Raw genomic sequence first — 6,024 nt, 5'->3', positions numbered from 1 at the left:
TTGATTCGAATCTGGAGCTTGTCAATTTTATCATTAAGCTCATTGTTTATCTTCATCAGTTTATCCAGAGATGCTAGAAGTAACCAGCCCGCATCATTATTTTTCTTATTTTTCCACACATTGTCAAATGTTTTATGTATAGAGTCACTAAATTTCTTGCTCGTCTCAAGCGGTGTTAGGAGATTCAAATGCATCTATCTCCATAACTATTTCAAATAGTCTACACCATGGATTTTCAGTGCTCTCCATGCTACCTGAAGACTCAGTTGGAGAGTCTGCTCCAAATACCAACAAGCCCATTAAAGAAATTCATCCTTTCGATTCTGTTTCTCTAGAACCACTCCTGGTACCACAATCTGCGTTAGTTAGGGTTCTCCAAAGAAACAGAACCAGTAGAATGAATATGTATGTATGTATGTATGTATGTATGTATGTGTGTGTGTGTGTGTGTGTATATATATATATAATGTATATTTATCAGCTTAGCTCACAGGATAGAGTACGAGTAGTCCAACAATGGCTACACCACACTGGAGAGGCTGAGAATCCAGTCGCTCAGCCCATGAGGCTGGATGTCTCAGTAGTCCCAATCTGGCACTGAAGGTCTGACGAATTCTAAAAGATGAGGTAGTCTTCAGTCTACAGGATCAAGAGGAACTCACCATCAAGAGAGAAGGTAAGCAGCAAGAAGCCAGGCATTCTCTGCTGTGGCCTTTTATACGTGCTGCCATCAGAAGATAACACCCACATCTAGGGTGTGTCTTCCAGCTTCAGATGATGCAATCAAGATCTCTTTCATTTCAGTTAATCCCAGAGCCAGTCAAGTTGACACCCAGGATTAGTCATCAGAAATCTAATGCCTTATGAACATAGATAGAAACCTTAAATAAAATGAGCACACGGATTCTAAGAAAATATGCACCAGGTTTACTCTAGTAATGAATGAAAGACCTGTGAAACCATATATAGCACACATTAACAAATTAGAGGGATTCTCACATACAGAAGAAGTGCCTGAAAAAAACCCGCCATTTAAAAGATTATGTCTATGCCTGTAGATTAGTACGGCTGGAAACTTGGGTCAAAGAACGTTTTTGCCCTGAGCACCAACACCTGCAGACTCATCACTGGTTGAAGTACTGAGTTGAGAATTGCTTAGCCCTAGCAGGTTACCTGTGCCATCCTTTCCAGGGCTCACAGAACATCCTGGAAGGGACAGTGTGGTAAACACTCCCTGCAGGTATGACATGGCCCTGCACCCCTAAATGCCCAGTGGCTGTGAGGATATGCTCGAGACCTGCACAAGCCTGGGCCTGTCAGCACTCTCTCATGGAGAGGTGGAGTTCATGAGACCCCACCTCTCCCTAAGGCTCTCTAGGCAGCTAATAATTACAAGGGGAGGAAAAGATGTTCTCCTCAGAGGTGCAGTCACTGGTAAGATGCCTGTGCTCTGTAAGCAACTCTAATGAAACTCACTGGGCTACAAAATAAACATTAAAATAATATTCAAAAAAGCGAGGAAGAGCATCATCGGGAGTTGGGGAGTCGGAGGGTAACATGGGGGGGGGTAAACATCCAATGTTATGTATGATTAATAAATGCTAAAAACATTTTTAAAAATTCATAATTTTCAGCAAACAATACTAAGAAAAAATTTAATACCGTAAGTGACTCTGCTGCAAACCTTCAGCAAAATTATACTTAAATTCAGTTTTCCCATACAGATCAAGAAAAAAACAAGGACACCTGGGAGCAGAAACTTTATTCAACATCATTCTAGAAGTTCTAACCAACACCAGGAAAAGAGAAAGCTGAGGGGTAAGAGACTGGAAAAGAAACATATTGTTATTGGTAGAAGATGACATTATGTATGTAAAAAACTTCAAACGAGCTGAGAAACCACACGAATATTGAGTTTGGCAAGTTCTATGAATTTATGATGGCTGCATGTAAAGCCAGGGGCTGGACCCATCTCGGGTCAGTGGTTAAGAACACATACTGCTCTTGCAGAGGACCAGAGTTAGGTTCTCAGCACCCAAATCAGGCAGTGCACAACTACCTGTAACTCCAGCTCCAGGGGATCTGATGCCCTCTTCTGGCCTCTGCAGGCACTGCCATTGCTCTTACCCACTGAGCCCTCTCCAGCCCCTCAAAATGTAAATTCTTAAAATTTCCTATTTCATTTTATTCCTATTAAAATTTTTATTCATATTAAATTCCTATTTTATTCCTATTAAAATTTAAATTTTTTAAAAAAAAATTTTTTATGTATATGGGTGTTTTGTCTACATGTAAGTATACCATGTGCACTGTATGCAATGCCTGTGGAGGCCAGAAGAGGTCACTGGATTCCTTGGAAATGGAGTTATGGACTGTTACTACCGGGTGGATGCTGAGGACCCAACCCATATCCTGTGCAAGAGCAGTCAGCGTTCTTAACTGCTCCCCAGCCCTATCAAATGTATCTTCATAGAATTTGATAGTTGATTCCTGAATATTTATACTAAAGTGCAAAGAATAGCACTTTATAAAAGAGTGCTTATAAAAGAGGAACAGGGTAATGACTTGCTCTATGAAGCCTTTAGAAACAGTATTGGAGAATATCAGAATGATTTCAGAGTAGGGACTGTCTCAATCAAGAGTACATCCTCAACAAAAAGTAACTGATAAGTTGAACTATGTTAAAATGAAAGATTTTATATGAAAATCAGTATCAAAATGTTCCTAAAAGAGAAACTAAAAGTGGGAAATTATATGTATATGTGTAAGACAAGTAAGTAACGGGGGATTGGTATCCAAGTACTAAGAACTACTACAAGAAAAGGACAAGAGAATAACACAAAAGAAATCCAAATAGACTATTAACATGTGAATCAGTAATGGAGACGACACAGGTGAAGACTCAATGATAGGTCACTATACACATGACCAGGCAATGTGAAACTGGGGAGGTAGACAATATAAGGCACAGTGGGAGGACAGGACAGGAGAGCTTTCACCCTGGTGCTGGGATGCACATGCAAAGCACTTACATGCTTCTCTGCATGTTTACAAGAATGTCTGTAGTGCCAGGCATGTATTAAAATACATTTTGGAGGCTGGAGCAGTTCTGTGAGTCAGAATGCTGTGCAAGCACGAGGATGTGGGGTCTTACTGGGAGTAGTCATGTAAAAAGCTGGGTATAGCCCCACGGGTGCCTGTAACCTCAGGGCTATGGGGCTGGAGCCTGTTGGCCATCAACCCAGCTCCAAGTTCAGTGAGAGATCCTGTCTCAAGGGCATGAAGTAGAGTGACTGAGGAGGACACCAGACAGCCACCTATGGCTTCCACATGCACGTGTTTCCACACACATGTGCACACACTGCACACACAATGCATTTTGGGGTTTATATTTGATTAATTTTAGAGTCTAATACTTATTGAAAACAGTGTCTATCGTTTTGGCTATATAACCATGTACATATATGAGAATATATAATACACATATTTAGTCATGTAAAAAGCTGGGTATAGCCCCACGGGTGCCTGTAACCTCAGGGCTATGGGGCTGGAGCCTGTTGGCCATCAACCCAGCTCCAAGTTCAGTGAGAGATCCTGTCTCAATGGCATGAAGTAGAGTGACTGAGCAGGACACCAGACAGCCACCTATGGCTTCCACATGCACGTGTTTCCACACACGTGTGCACACACTGCACACACAATGCATTTTGGGGTTTATATTTAATTTTAGAGTCTAATACTTATTGAAAACAGTGTCTATCATTTTGGCTATATAACCATGTACATATATGAGAATATATAATACACATATGGTGTGCACACACTGCACACACAATGCATTTTGGGGTTTATATTTAATTTTAGAGTCTAATACTTATTGAAAACAGTGTCTATCATTTTGGCTATATAACCATGTACATATATGAGAATATATAATACACATATGCCTATACACACACATATAACATGCACATTAGATCAATGTCATTACTTTGTGTGCATGACCTACCAGCCTGAAGGAAAACTGTGTCCAAAATATCCCCATGGCTCTAGACTGCCAGTTTTTCCATTGTTCTGATTCCTCAACCAGTTGTGTCGTACTCCTCGATTTCCTAGTTTTTCTCTGTGCTGTAATAAGATGCTTAACACTTCTCAATATAGAAATTCCCTTGGTAATAAATATTACTACATATGGGGATTGAACTCAGGTCATTGGCCTGGGCAGCAGGTACCTTTATCCACCAAGCCATCTCACTGGCCCAGGCTTTAATAACTTGCCTGTTACATCTTATAACCTTTCACTTTCTATATTTTCGTTTAATTACATCTTATTAAAAATGAAACATTTTTAAGCAAAATTTTCACCTTTCCTGAGCTATTAACTTTGTAAATGAAGGAGCTGAAAGTGATTCAAGTGGTAGAAATGCAGAGATGAGCGTTGTAACTGGACTGGGGTACTGCTGGTTTAACTGAGTTTTGATGGCCCATGAGCCTGTATCACAATTGCCTTCATTTAGCGATTATCTTGTGAAAGGAAATAATTTCTCTGGGTCTTGTGTGTCTTTTCAAATCAAGACTCAAAGGAACAGAAGTCACCTCTTCCTTTTTAAGCTGGGGTATAATTCAGTAGTAAATTGCTCAAATGCTCACCTTACATGTGCAAGGCCCCAGGTCTGGTTCCTAGGCACCACAAAAGAAAAATTACATATGAAACAAATTAAATTATATGAAATTCATAGCTTTACACAAGAACATGATTTTTCCCTGTTAATGCTCGTTCTCTCATCAAATCATCTGCTAACTTACTTATCATTCATTTGGGGAGTCTTACTAGGTAACTCTGCATCAATCACTTTAGATGCTTGGCTCCATCAATGGACACTGCAAGGACCCTTGCCTTTTAGAACGTAGTCTGCATAAGGATCACGTACACACATGCACGCTGTGTGAAAAGATCAGAACACAGGAGAGTACAGGACATTAGGACGGAAGAGCAGCTGCAACCTTCAACAGGCTGTTAGGGTGGGCTGGTCACATCTGAGCACGGAGGGATAAGAGGAAGCTCCTAGGCACAAAGCGGGGTGTCTCAGCAAAAAGGCATGTGAGGGGCTGGAGAGATGGCTCAGTGGTTAAGAGCACTGGCTGCTTTTGCAAAGGACCAGGGTTTGATTCCCAGCACCAAAAATAAAACTTTTTTTTTTTTTTAAAAGGCATGTGAGTTGGAAAGGGGTGAGCCCGAGACAAGGGGAAGGCCAGGGCAAAGTGGAGGTGCTGTGAGCTTCCGAGGCGGGGGGCAGCAGGGGCCCCACTACCCCACTGTCTGACTTGTTCTTTTTATTCAATTCCATCCAACTGATGGTATAATGTGCTAACTTATTAGCTATTTTCATTTCCTCATTGAGAATTTGAGGCTCATTCATGTTTTCTTTCTACTGTTGATTTGGAGCTGCTTTTTCTGAATGCCTTGTTTATATCCTTTGTTTTGATTGGATTGCTTTACATTATGTGTATTAGTAACAGTATTATCTCTTTATACCTTAAAGACCTTAAAAAACTTACCAGCTAATCTATCATTTAACTATTGACTTTTTTTACATCTTCTGCTAAAAACAATTTTTAAATTTTTTATTTAAAAAAATTTTTTTAAATTTTATGAGTGCATTGCCTGCATGTATGTAGCCCGTGTCGTGCAATGCCCACACAGGTCAGAAGAGGATGGATTCCCCTGGAACTGGAGTTATGTATGGTTGTTAGCTACCATGTGGGTGCTGGGAACTGAACCTGGGTCCTCTGCAAAGGCAGCAAGAGCTCTTATCCACTGAGAGTCTCTCTCCTCCCAAAAGGAAGATATTGAGAGTTTATGACACTTTTTTGATAAAACTCCATTCAAAGGGAGACCAACTCCCTTTTAAGTACTTTCAGTAAATCCCTAAATGTTCTTGACTACTAAAAAAGAGATCAGCAATCAGTTTGCACAGTAAGCATCCAACAAATACTTGCATCTCATGGAGCTGGAAAACAGAA

The 6,024-nt window shown here is 40.5% G+C and overlaps 1 long non-coding RNA gene across 1 annotated transcript in view; it reads right to left on the bottom strand.

Moving 5' to 3' along the window:
- Positions 1 to 4,342: 4,342 nt before the first annotated feature.
- Positions 4,343 to 6,024, bottom strand: part of LOC115068466 — a 7,470-nt gene continuing 5,788 nt past the window's right edge. The window contains exon 3 of the long non-coding RNA XR_003847806.1: positions 4,343 to 4,942. This is a non-coding gene — a long non-coding RNA (uncharacterized LOC115068466). The remainder of the gene's footprint in view (positions 4,943 to 6,024) is intronic.

The sequence above is a fragment of the Nannospalax galili genome, unplaced genomic scaffold (genome assembly GCF_000622305.1).
Source record: "Nannospalax galili isolate Female #2095 unplaced genomic scaffold, S.galili_v1.0 scaffold469, whole genome shotgun sequence".
NCBI lineage: Eukaryota > Metazoa > Chordata > Mammalia > Rodentia > Spalacidae > Nannospalax > Nannospalax galili.
Note: the sequence above shows the minus strand (reverse complement) of the source record. Positions and strands in the feature narration are given on the sequence as shown.